This window comes from Schistocerca serialis, chromosome 6 (assembly GCF_023864345.2).
Source record: "Schistocerca serialis cubense isolate TAMUIC-IGC-003099 chromosome 6, iqSchSeri2.2, whole genome shotgun sequence".
NCBI lineage: Eukaryota > Metazoa > Arthropoda > Insecta > Orthoptera > Acrididae > Schistocerca > Schistocerca serialis.
In genome coordinates this window covers 766,245,950-766,259,385 of record NC_064643.1, presented here as the reverse complement: position 1 = coordinate 766,259,385, position 13,436 = coordinate 766,245,950, and positions in this window count along the sequence as shown.

The window sequence follows — 13,436 nt, the reverse complement described above, 5'->3', positions numbered from 1 at the left end:
ATCCCTCACTCCCACACATTGACGAATTCACACGGAAATTGCGTCGCTATGAAACACTATGGGTTCTAACACATTTCCTTCTAAATCGAGTAACGTTTCTATGGAAACGACAGGATTTACTTTTGGGATACGACAATCACATTTCCGATCCACTAATCCTTCTTTACTGCATCCCTCACTCCCACACATTGACGAATTCACCCGGAAATTGCGTCGCTATGAATTACTGTGGGTTCTATGACTTCTCCTTCCAAATCAAGTAACGTTTCTATGGAAACGACAGGACCTTTTTTTGGGATACGACTATCTCATTTCCGATCCACTAATCCTTCTTTACTGCATCCCTCACTCCCTAACATTGACGAATTCACACGGAAATTGCGTCGCTATGAAATACTATGTGTTCAAAGACATTTCCTTCTAATCGAGTAACGTTTCTATGGAAACGACTGGATTTTCTTTTGGGATAGGACAATCTCATTTCCGATCCACTAATCCTTCTTTACTGCATCCCTCACTCCCCCACATTCACGAATACACACGGAAATTCCGTCGCTATGAAATACGAGTACTATGTGTTCTAAGACATTTCCTTCTAAATCGAGTAACGTTTCTATGGAAACGACAGGATTTACTTTTGGGATACGACAATCACATTTCCGTTCCACTAATCCTTCTTTACTGCATCCCTCACTCCCACACATTGACGAATTCACACGGAAATTGCGTCGCTATGAAATACGAGTACTATGTGTTCTAAGACATTTCTTTCTAAATCGAGTAACGTTTCTATGGAAACGACAGGATTTTCATTTGGGGGTACGACAATCACATTTCCGATCCACTAATTCTTCTTTACTGCATCCCTCACTCCCAAACATTGACGAATTCACACGGAAATTGCGTCGCTATGAATTACTATGGGTTCTATGATTTATCCTTCTAAATCGAGTAACGTTTCTATGGAAACGACAGGATTTTCTTTTGGGATACGACAATCTCATTTCCGATCCACTAATCCTTCTTTACTGCATCCCTCACTCAATCACATTGACGAATTCACACAGAAATTGCGAAGCTATGAAATACGAGTACTATGTGTTCTAAGACAATTCCTTCTAAATCGAGTAACGTTTCTACGGAAACGGCAGGATTTTCTTTTGGGATACGACAATCACATTTCCCATCCACTAATCCTTCTTTACTGCAACCCTCACTCCCAAACATTGACGAATTCACACGGAAATTGCGTCGCTATGAAATACTATGTGTTCTAAGACATTTCCCTCTAAATCGAGTAACGTTTCTATGGAAACGACAGGATTTTCTTTTAGGATACGACAATCTCATTTCCGATCCACTGATCCTTCTCTACTGCATCCCTCACTCCCACACATTGACGAATTAGCACGGAAATTGCGTAGCTATGAAATACTATGTGTTCTAAGACATTTTCTTCTAAATCGAGTAACGTTTCTATGGAAACGACAGGATTTACTTTTGGGATACGACTATCACATTTCCGATCCACTAATCCTTCTTTACTGCATCCCTCACTCCCACACATTGACGAATTCACCCGGAAATTGCGTCGCTATGAATTACTGTGGGTTTTATGACTTCTCCTCCTAAATGAAGTAACGTTTCTATGGAAACGACAGGACCTTTTTTTGGGATACGACAATCTCATTTCCGATCCACTAATCCTTCTTTACTGCATCCCTCACTCCCAAACATTGACGAATTCACACGGTAATTGCGTCGCTATGAAATACTATGTGTTCTAAGACATTTCCTTCTAAATCGAGTAACGTTTCTATGGAAACGAAAGGATTTTCTTTTGGGATACGACAATGACATTTCCGATCCACTAATCCTTCTTTACTGCATCCTTCACTCCCACACATTGACGAATTCACACGGAAATTGCGTCGCTATGAATTACTATGGGTTCTATGACTTCTCCTTCTAAATCAAGTAACGTTTCTATGGAAACGACAGGACTTTTTTTGGGATACGACAATCTCATTTCCGATCCACTAATCCTTCTTTACTGCATCCCTCACTCCCAAAAATTGACGAATTCACACGGAAATTGCGTCGCTATGAAATACTATGTGTTCTAAGACATTTCCTTCTAAATCGAGTAACGTTTCTATGGAAACGACTGGATTTTCTTTTGGGATACGACAATCTCATTTCCGATCCACTAATCCTTCTTTACTGCATCCCTCACTCCCAAACATTGACGAATTCACACGGAAAGTCCGTCGCTATGAAATACGAGTACTATGTGTTCTAAGACATTTCCTTCTAAATCGAGTAACGTTTCTATGGAAACGACAGGATTTTCTTTTGGGGGTACGACAATCACATTTCCGATCCACTAATTCTTCTTTACTGCATCCCTAACTCACAAACATTGGCGAATTCACACGGAAATTGCGTCGCTATGAATTACTATGGGTTCTACGACTTCTCCTTCTAAATCGAGTAACGTTTCTATGGAAACGACAGGATTTTCTTTTGGGATACGACAATCTCATTTCCGATCCACTAATCCCTCTTTACTGCATCCCTCACTCCCACACATTGACGAATTCACACGGAAATTGCATCGCTATGAAATACTATGTGTTCTAAGACATTTCCATCTAAATCGAGTAACGTTTCTATGGAAACGACAGGATTTTCTTTCGGGATACGACAATCACATTTCCGATCCACTAATCCTTCTTTACTGCATTTCTCACTCCCAAACATTGACGAATTCACATGGAAATTGCGTCGCTATGAAATACTATGTGTTCTAAGGCATTTGTTTCTAAATCGAGTAACGTTTCTATGAAAACGACAGGATTATCTTTTGGGATACGACAATCTCATTTACGATCCACTAATCCTTCTTTATTGCATCCCTCACTCCCACACATTGACGAATTCACACGCAAATTGCGTCGCTATGAAATACGAGTACTATGTGTTCTAAGACATTTCCTTCTAAATCGAGTAACGTTTCTATGGAAACGACAGGATTTTCTTTTAGGATACGACAATCTCATTTCCGATCCACAAATCCTTCTTTACTGCATCCCTCACTCCCACACATTGACGAATTCACACGGAAATTGCGTCGCTATGAAACACGATGGGTTCTAAGACATTTCCTTCTAAATCGAGTAACGTTTCTATGGAAACGACAGGATTTACTTTTGGGATACGACAGTCACATTTCCGATTCACTAATCCTTCTTTACTGCATCCCTCACTCCCACACATTGACGAATTCACACGGAAATTGCGTCGCTATGAATTACTGTCGGTTCTATGACTTCTCCTTCCGAATCAAGTAACGTTTCTATGGAAACGACAGGACCTTTTTTTGGGATACGACAATCTCATTTCCGATCCACTAATCCTTCTTTACTGCATCCCTCACTCCCAAACATTGACGAATTCACACGGAAATTGCGTCGCTATGAAATACTATGTGTTCAAAGACATTTCCTTCTAATCGAGTAACGTTTCTATGGAAACGACAGGATTTTCTTTTGGGATACGACAATCTCATTTCCGATCCACTAATCCTTCTTTACTGCATCCCTCACTCCCACACATTGACGAATTCACACGGAAATTCCGTCGCTATGAAATACGAGTATTATGTGTTCTAAGACATTTCCTTCTAAATCGAGTAACGTTTCTATGGAAACGACAGGATTTACTTTTGGGATACGACAATCACATTTCCGATCCACTAATCCTTCTTTACTGCATCCCTCACTCCCACACATTGACGAATACACACGGACATTGCGTCGCTATGAAATACGAGTACTATGTGTTCTAAGACATTTCTTTCTAAATCGAGTAACGTTTCTATGGAAACGACAGAATTTTCATTTGGGGGTACGACAATCACATTTCCGATCCACTAATTCTTCTTTACTGCATCCCTCACTCCCAAACATTGACGAATTCACACGGAAATTGCGTCGCTATGAATTACTATGGGTTCTATGACTTCTCCTTCTAAATCGAGTAACGTTTCTATGGAAACGACAGGATTTTCTTTTGGGATACGACAATCTCATTTCCGATCCACTAATCCTTCTTTACTGCATCCCTCACTCCCACACATTGACGAATTCACACGGAAATTGCGTCGCTATGAAATACGAGTACTATGTGTTCTAAGACAATTCCTTCTAAATCGAGTAACGTTTCTACAGGAACGGCAGGATTTTCTTTTGGGATACGACAATCACATTTCCCATCCACTAATCCTTCTTTACTGCAACCCTCACTCCCAAACATTGACGAATTCACACGGAAATTGCGTCGCTATGAAATACTATGTGTTCTAAGACATTTCCCTCTAAATCGAGTAACGTTTCTATGGAAACGACAGGATTTTCTTTTAGGATACGACAATCTCATTTCCGATCCACTAATCCTTCTTTACTGCATCCCTCTCTCCCACACATTGACGAATTCACACGGAAATTGCGTCGCTATGAAGTACTATGTGTTCTAAGACATTTCCTTCTAAATCGAGTAACGTTTCTATGGAAACGACAGGATTTACCTTTGGGATACGACAATCACATTTCCGATCCACTAATCCTTCTTTACTGCATCCCTCACTCCCACACATTGACGAATTCACACGGAAATTGCGTCGCTATGAATTACTGTGGGTTCTATGACTTCTCCTCCTAAATCAAGTAACGTTTCTATGGAAACGACAGGACGTTTTTTTATGATACGACAATCTCATTTCCGATCCACTAATCCTTCTTTACTGCATCCCTCACTCCCAAACATTGACGAATTCACACGGAAATTGCGTCGCTATGAAATACTATGTGTTCTAAGACATTTCCTTCTAAATCGAGTAACGTTTCTATGGAAACGACAGGATTTTCTTTTGGGATACGACAATGACATTTCCGATCCACTAATCCTTCTTTACTGCATCCTTCACTCACACACATTGACGAATTCACACGGAAATTGCGTCGCTATGAATTACTATGGGTTCTATGACTTCTCCTTGTAAATCAAGTAACGTTTCTATGGAAACGACAGGACTTTTTTTTGGGATAGGACAATCTCATTTCCGATCCACTAATCCTTCTTTACTGCATCCCTCACTCCCAAACATTGACGAATTCACACGGAAATTGCGTCGCTATGAAATACTATGTGTTCTAAGACATTTCCTTCTAAATCGAGTAACGTTTCTATGGAAACGACAGAATTTTCTTTTGGGATACGACAATCACATTTCCGATCCATTAATCCTTCTTTACTGCATCCCTCACTCCATTTGATGAATTCACACGGAAATTGCGTCGCTATGAAATACTATGTGTTCTAAGACATTTCTTTCTAAATCGAGTAACGTTTCTATGGAAACGACAGGATTTTCTTTTGGGATACGACAATCTCATTTTCCGATCCACTAATCCTTCTTTACTGCATCCCTCACTCCCACACATTGACGAATTCACACGGAAATTGCGTCGCTATGAAACACGAGTACTATGTGTTCTAAGACATTTCCTTCTAAATCGAGTAACGTTTCTATGGAAACGACAGGATTTTCCTTTGGTAAACGACAATCACATTTCCAATCCACTAATCCTTCTTTACTGCATCCCTCACTCCCACACATTGACGAATTCACACGGAAATTGCGTCGCTATGAATTACTATGGGTTCTATGACTTCTCCTTCTAAATCAAGTAACGTTTCTATGGAAACGACAGGACTTTTTTTTGGGACACGACAATCTCATTTCCGATCAACTAATCCTTCTTTACTGCATCCCTCACTCCCAAACATTGACGAATTCACACGGAAATTCCATCGCTATGAAAAACGAGTACTATGTGTTCTAAGACATTTCCTTCTAAATCGAGTAACGTTTTTGTGGAAACGATAGGATTTTCTTTTGAGATACGACAATCTCAATTCCGATCCACTAATTCTTCTTTACTGCATACCTCACTCCCACACATTGACAAATTCACACGGAAATTGCGTCGCTATGAAATACGAGTACTATGTGTTCTAAGACGGTTCCTTCTAAATCGAGTAACGTTTCTGTGCAAACGACAGGATTTTCTTTTGGGATACGACAATCACATTTCCGATCCACTAATCCTTCTTTACTCCATCCCTCACTCCCACACATTGACAAATTCACACGGAAATTCCGTCGCTATGAAATACTATGTGTTCTAAGACATTTCCTTCTAAATCGAGTAACGATTCTATGGAAACGACAGGATTTTCTTTTGGGATACGACAATCTCATTTCCGATCCACTAATCCTTCTTTACTGCATCCCTCACTCCCACACATTGACGAATGCACACGGAAATTCCGTCGCTATGAAATACGAGCACTATGTGTTCTAAGACATTTCCTTCTAAATCGAGTAACGTTTCTATGGAAACGACAGGACTTTTTTTTGGGATACGACAATCTCATTTCCGATTCACTAATCCTTCTTTACTGCATCCCTCACTCCCAAACATTCACGAATTCACACGGAAATTGCGTCGCTATGAAATACTATGTGTTCTAAGACATTTCCTTCTAAATCGAGTAACGTTTCTATGGAAACGACAGGATTTTCTTTTGGGATACGACAATCTCATTTCCGATCCACTAATCCTTCTTTACTGCATCCCTCACTCCCACCCATTGACGAATTCACACGGAAATTGCGTCGCTATGAAATACGAGTACTATGTGTTCTAAGACATTTCCTTCTAAATCGAGTAACCTTTCTATGGAAACGTCAGGATTTTCTTTTGGGATACGACAATCACATTTCCGATCCACTAATCCTTCTTTACTCCATCCCTCACTCCCAAACATTGACGAATTCACACGGAAATTGCGTCGCTATGAATTACTATGGGTTCTATGACTTCTTCTTCTAAATCGAGTAACGTTTCTATGGAAACGACAGGATTTTCTTTTGGGATATGACAATCTCATTTCCGATCCACTAATCCTTCTTTACTGCATCCTTACTCCCACACATTGGCGAATTCACACGGAAATTGCGTCGCTATCAAATACGGGTACTATGTGTTCTAAGACATTTCCTTCTAAATCGAGTAACGTTTCTATGGAAACGACAGGATTTTCTTTTGGGATACGACAATCTCATTTCCGATCCACTAATCCTTCTTTACTGCATCCCTCATTCCCACACTTTGACGAATTCACACGGAAATTGCGTCGCTATGAAATACGAGTACTATGTGTTCTAAGTCATTTCCTTCTAAATCGAGTAACGTTTCTATGGAAACGACAGGATTTTCTTTTGGGATACAACAATCACATTTCCGATCCACTAATCCTTCTTTACTGCATCCCTCACTCCCACACATTCACGAATTCACACGGAAATTGCGTCGCCATGAAATACGAGTACTATGTGTTCTAAGACATTTCCTTCTAAATCGAGTAACGTTTCTATGAAAACGACAGGATTTTCTTTTCGGATACGACAATCTCACTTCCGATCCACTAATCCTTCCTTAGTGCACCCCTCACTCCCAAACATTGACGAATTCACACGGAAATTCCGACGCTATGAAATACGAGTACTATGTGTTCTAAGACATTTCCTTCTAAATGGAGTAACGTTTCTATGGAAACGACAGGATTTACTTTTGGGATACGACAATCACATTTCCGATCCACTAACCCTTCTTTACTGCATCCCTCACTCCCACACATTGACGAATTCACACGGAAATTGCGTCGCTATGAAATACGAGTACTATGTGTTCTAAGACATTTCCTTCTAAGTGGAGTAACGTTTCTATGGAAACGACAGGATTTTCTTTTGGGATACGACAATCACATTTCCGATCCAGTAATCCTTCTTTACTGCATCCCTCACTCCCAAACATTGAAGAATTCACACGGAAATTGCGTCGCTATGAAATACGAGTACTATGTGTTCTAAGACATTTCCTTCTAAATCGAGTAACGTGTCTATGGAAACGACAGGATTTTCTTGTGGGATACGACAATCACATTTCCGATCCACTAATCCTTCTATATTGCATCCCTCACTCCCAAACATTGACGAATTCACACGGAAATTGCTATGCTATGAATTACTATGGGTTCTATGATTTCTCCTTCTAAATCGAGTAACGTTTCTATGGAATCGACAGGGTTTTCTTTTAAGATACGACAATCTCATTTCCGATCCACTAATCCTCCTTTACTGCATCCCTCACTCCCACACATTGACGAATTCACACGGAAATTGCGTCGCTATGAAATACGAGTACTATGTGTTCTAAGACATTTCCTTCTAAATCGAGTAACGTTTCTATGGAAACGACAGGATTTTCTTTTGGGATACGACAATCACATTTCCGATCCACTAATCCTTCTTTACTGCATCCCTCACTCCCAAACATTGACGAATTCACACGGAAATTCCGTCGCTATGAAATACGAGTACTGTGTGTTCTAAGACATTTCCTTCTAAATCGAGTAACGTTTCTGTGGAAGCGACAGGATTTTCTTTTGGGATACTACAATCTCATTTCCGATCCACTAATCCTTCTTTACTGCATCCCTCACTCCCAAACATTGACGAATTCACACGGAAATTGCGTCGCTATGAATTACTATGGGTTCTATGACTTCTCCTTCTAAATCGAGTAACGTTTCTATGGAATCGACAGGGTTTTCTTTTGGGATACGACAATCTCATTTCCGATCCACTAATCCACCTTTACTGCATCCCTCACTCCCACACATTGACGAATTCACACGGAAATTGCGTCGCTATGAAATACAAGTACTATGTGTTCTAAGACATTTCCTTCTAAATCGAGTAACGTTTCTATGGAAACGACAGGACTTTCTTTTGGGATACGACAATCACATTTCCGATCCACTAATCCTTCTTTACTGCATTCCTCACTCCCAAACATTGACGAATTCACACGGAAATTGCGTCGCCATGAAATACGAGTACTATGTGTTCTAAGACATTTCCTTCTAAATCGAGTAACTTTTCTATGGAAACGACAGGATTTTCTTTTGGGATACGACAATCTCACTTCCGATCCACTAATCCTTCTTTACTGCACCCCTCACTCCCAAACATTGACAAATTCACACGGAAATTCCGTCGCTATGAAATACGAGTACTATGTGTTCTAAGACTTTTCCTTCTAAATCGAGTAACGTTTCGATGGAAACGACAGGATTTTCTTTTGAGATACGACAATCACATTTCCGATCCACTAACCCTTCTTTACTGCATCCCTCACTCCCACACATTGACGAATTCACACGGAAATTGCGTCGCTATTAAATACGAGTACTATGTGTTCTAAGACATTTCTTTCTAAATCGAGTAACGTTCCTATGGAAACGACAGGCTTTTCTTTTGGGATACGACAATCACATTTCCGATCCACTAATCCTTCTTTACTGCATCCCTCACTCCCACACATTGATGAATTCACACGGAAATTGCGTCGCTGTGAATTACTATGGGTTCTATGACTTCTCCTTCTAAATCAAGTAACGTTTCTATGGAAACGACAGGACTTTTTTTTGGGATACGACAATCACATTTCCGATCCACTAATCCTTCTTTACTGCATCCCTCACTCCCACACATTGACGAATTCACACGGAAATTGCGTCGCTATGAAATACTATGTGTACTAAGACATTTCTTTCTAAATCGAGTAACGTTTCTATGGAAACGACAGGATTTTTATTTGGGATACGACAATCTCATTTCCGATCCACTAATCCTTCTTTACTGCATCCCTCATTCCCACACATTGACGAATTCACACGGAAATTGCGTCGCTATGAAATACGAGTACTATGTGTTCTAAGTCATTTCCTTCTAAATCGAGTAACGTTTCTATGGAAACGACAGGATTTTCTTTTGGGATACAACAATCACATTTCCGATCCACTAATCCTTCTTTACTGCATCCCTCACTCCCACACATTCACGAATTCACACGGAGATTGCGTCGCCATGAAATACGAGTACTATGTGTTCTAAGACATTTCCTTCTAAATCGAGTAACGTTTCTATGGAAACGACAGGATTTTCTTTTCGGATACGACAATCTCACTTCCGATCCACTAATCCTTCCTTACTGCACCCCTCACTCCCAAACATTGACGAATTCACACGGAAATTCCGACGCTATGAAATACGAGTACTATGTGTTCTAAGACATTTCCTTCTAAATGGAGTAACGTTTCTATGGAAACGACAGGATTTACTTTTGGGATACGACAATCACATTTCCGATCCACTAACCCTTCTTTACTGCATCCCTCACTCCCACACATTGATGAATTCACACGGAAATTGCGTCGCTATGAAATACGAGTACTATGTGTTCTAAGACATTTCCTTCTAAGTGGAGTAACGTTTCTATGGAAACGACAGGATTTTCTTTTGGGATACGACAATCACATTTCCGATCCACTAATCCTTCTTTACTGCATCCCTCACTCCCAAACATTGACGAATTCACACGGAAATTGCGTCGCTATGAAATACGAGTACTATGTGTTCTAAGACATTTCCTTCTAAATCGAGTAACGTTTCTATGGAAACGACAGGATTTTCTTTTGGGATACGACAATCACATTTCCGATCCACTAATCCTTCTATACTGCATCCCTCACTCCCAAACATTGACGAATTCACACGGAAATTGCTATGCTATGAATTACTATGGGTTCTATGATTTCTCCTTCTAAATCGAGTAACGTTTCTATGGAATCGACAGGGTTTTCTTTTGGGATACGACAATCTCATTTCCGATCCACTAATCCTCCTTTACTGCATCCCTCACTCCCACACATTGACGAATTCACACGGAAATTGCGTCGCTATGAAATACGAGTACTATGTGTTCTAAGACATTTCCTTCTAAATCGAGTAACGTTTCTATGGAAACGACAGGATTTTCTTTTGGGATACGACTATCACATTTCCGATCCACTAATCCTTCTTTACTGCATCCCTCACTCCCAAACATTGACGAATTCACACGGAAATTCCGTCGCTATGAAATACGAGTACTGTGTGTTCTAAGACATTTCCTTCTAAATCGAGTAACGTTTCTGTGGAAGCGACAGGATTTTCTTTTGGGATACTACAGTCTCATTTCCGATCCACTAATCCTTCTTTACTGCATCCCTCACTCCCAAACATTGACGAATTCACACGGAAATTGCGTCGCTATGAATTACTATGGGTTCTATGACTTCTTCTTCTAAATCGAGTAACGTTTCTATGGAATCGACAGGGTTTTCTTTTGGGATACGACAATCTCATTTCCGATCCACTAATCCACCTTTACTGCATCCCTCACTCCCACACATTGACGAATTCACACGGAAAATGCGTCGCTATGAAATACAAGTACTATGTGTTCTAAGACATTTCCTTCTAAATCGAGTAACGTTTCTATGGAAACGACAGGACTTTCTTTTGGGATACGACAATCACATTTCCGATCCACTAATCCTTCTTTACTGCATCCCTCACTCCCAAACATTGACGAATTCACACGGAAATTGCGTCGCCATGAAATACGAGTACTATGTGTTCTAAGACATTTCCTTCTAAATCGAGTAACTTTTCTATGGAAACGACAGGATTTTCTTTTGGGATACGACAATCTCACTTCCGATCCACTAATCCTTCTTTACTGCACCCCTCACTCCCAAACATTGACAAATTCACACGGAAATTCCGTCGCTATGAAATACGAGTACTATGTGTTCTAAGACTTTTCCTTCTAAATCGAGTAACGTTTCGATGGAAACGACAGGATTTTCTTTTGGGATACGACAATCACATTTCCGATCCACTAACCCTTCTTTACTGCATCCCTCACTCCCACACATTGACGAATTCACACGGAAATTGCGTCGCTATTAAATACGAGTACTATGTGTTCTAAGACATTTCTTTCTAAATCGAGTAACGTTCCTATGGAAACGACAGGCTTTTCTTTTGGGATACGACAATCACATTTCCGATCCACTAATCCTTCTTTACTGCATCCCTCACTCCCACACATTGATGAATTCACACGGAAATTGCGTCGCTGTGAATTACTATGGGTTCTATGACTTCTCCTTCTAAATCAAGTAACGTTTCTATGGAAACGACAGGACTTTTTTTTGGGATACGACAATCACATTTCCGATCCACTAATCCTTCTTTACTGCATCCCTCACTCCCACACATTGACGAATTCACACGGAAATTGCGTCGCTATGAAATACTATGTGTACTAAGACATTTCTTTCTAAATCGAGTAACGTTTCTATGGAAACGACAGGATTTTTATTTGGGATACGACAATCTCATTTCCGATCCACTAATCCTTCTTTACTGCATCCCTCACTCCCAAACATTGACGAATTCACACGGAAATTGCGTCGCTATGAATTACTATCGGTTCTGTGACTTCTCCTTCTAAATCGAGTAACGTTTCTATGGAATCGACAGGGTTTTCTTTTGGGATACGACAATCTCATTTCCGATCCACTAATCCTCCTTTACTGCATCCCTCACTCCCACACATTGACGAATTCACACGGAAATAGCGTCGCTATGAAATACAAGTACTATGTGTTCTAAGACATTTCCTTCTAAATCGAGTAACGTTTCTATGGAAACGACAGGATTTTCTTTTGGGATACGACAATCACATTTCCGATCCACTAATCCTTCTTTACTGCATCCCTCACTCCCAAACACTGACGAATTCACACGGAAATTGCGTCGCCATGAAATACGTACACTATGTGTTCTAAGACATTTCCTTCTAAGTCGAGTAACGTTTCTATGGAAACGACAGGATTTTCTTTTGGGATACGACAATCTCACTTCCGATTCACTAATCCTTCTTTACTGCACCCCTCCCTCCCAAACGTTGACGAATTCACACGGAAATTCCGTCGCTATGAAATACGAGTACTATGTGTTCTAAGACATTTCCTTCTAAATCGAGTAACGTTTCTATGGAAACGACAGGATTTTCTTTTGGGATACGACAATCACATTTCCGATCCACTAACCCTTCTTTACTGCATCCCTCACTCCCACACATTGACGAATTCACACGGAAATTGCGTCGCTATGAAATACGAGTACTATGTGTTCTAAGACATTTCTTTCTAAATCGAGTAACGTTCCTATGGAAACGACAGGCTTTTCTTTTGGGATACGACAATCACATTTCCGATCCACTAATCCTTCTTTACTGCATCCCTCACTCCCACACATTGATGAATTCACACGGAAATTGCGTCGCTATGAATTACTATGGTTTCTATGACTTCTCCTTCTAAATCAAGTAACATTTCTATGGAAACGA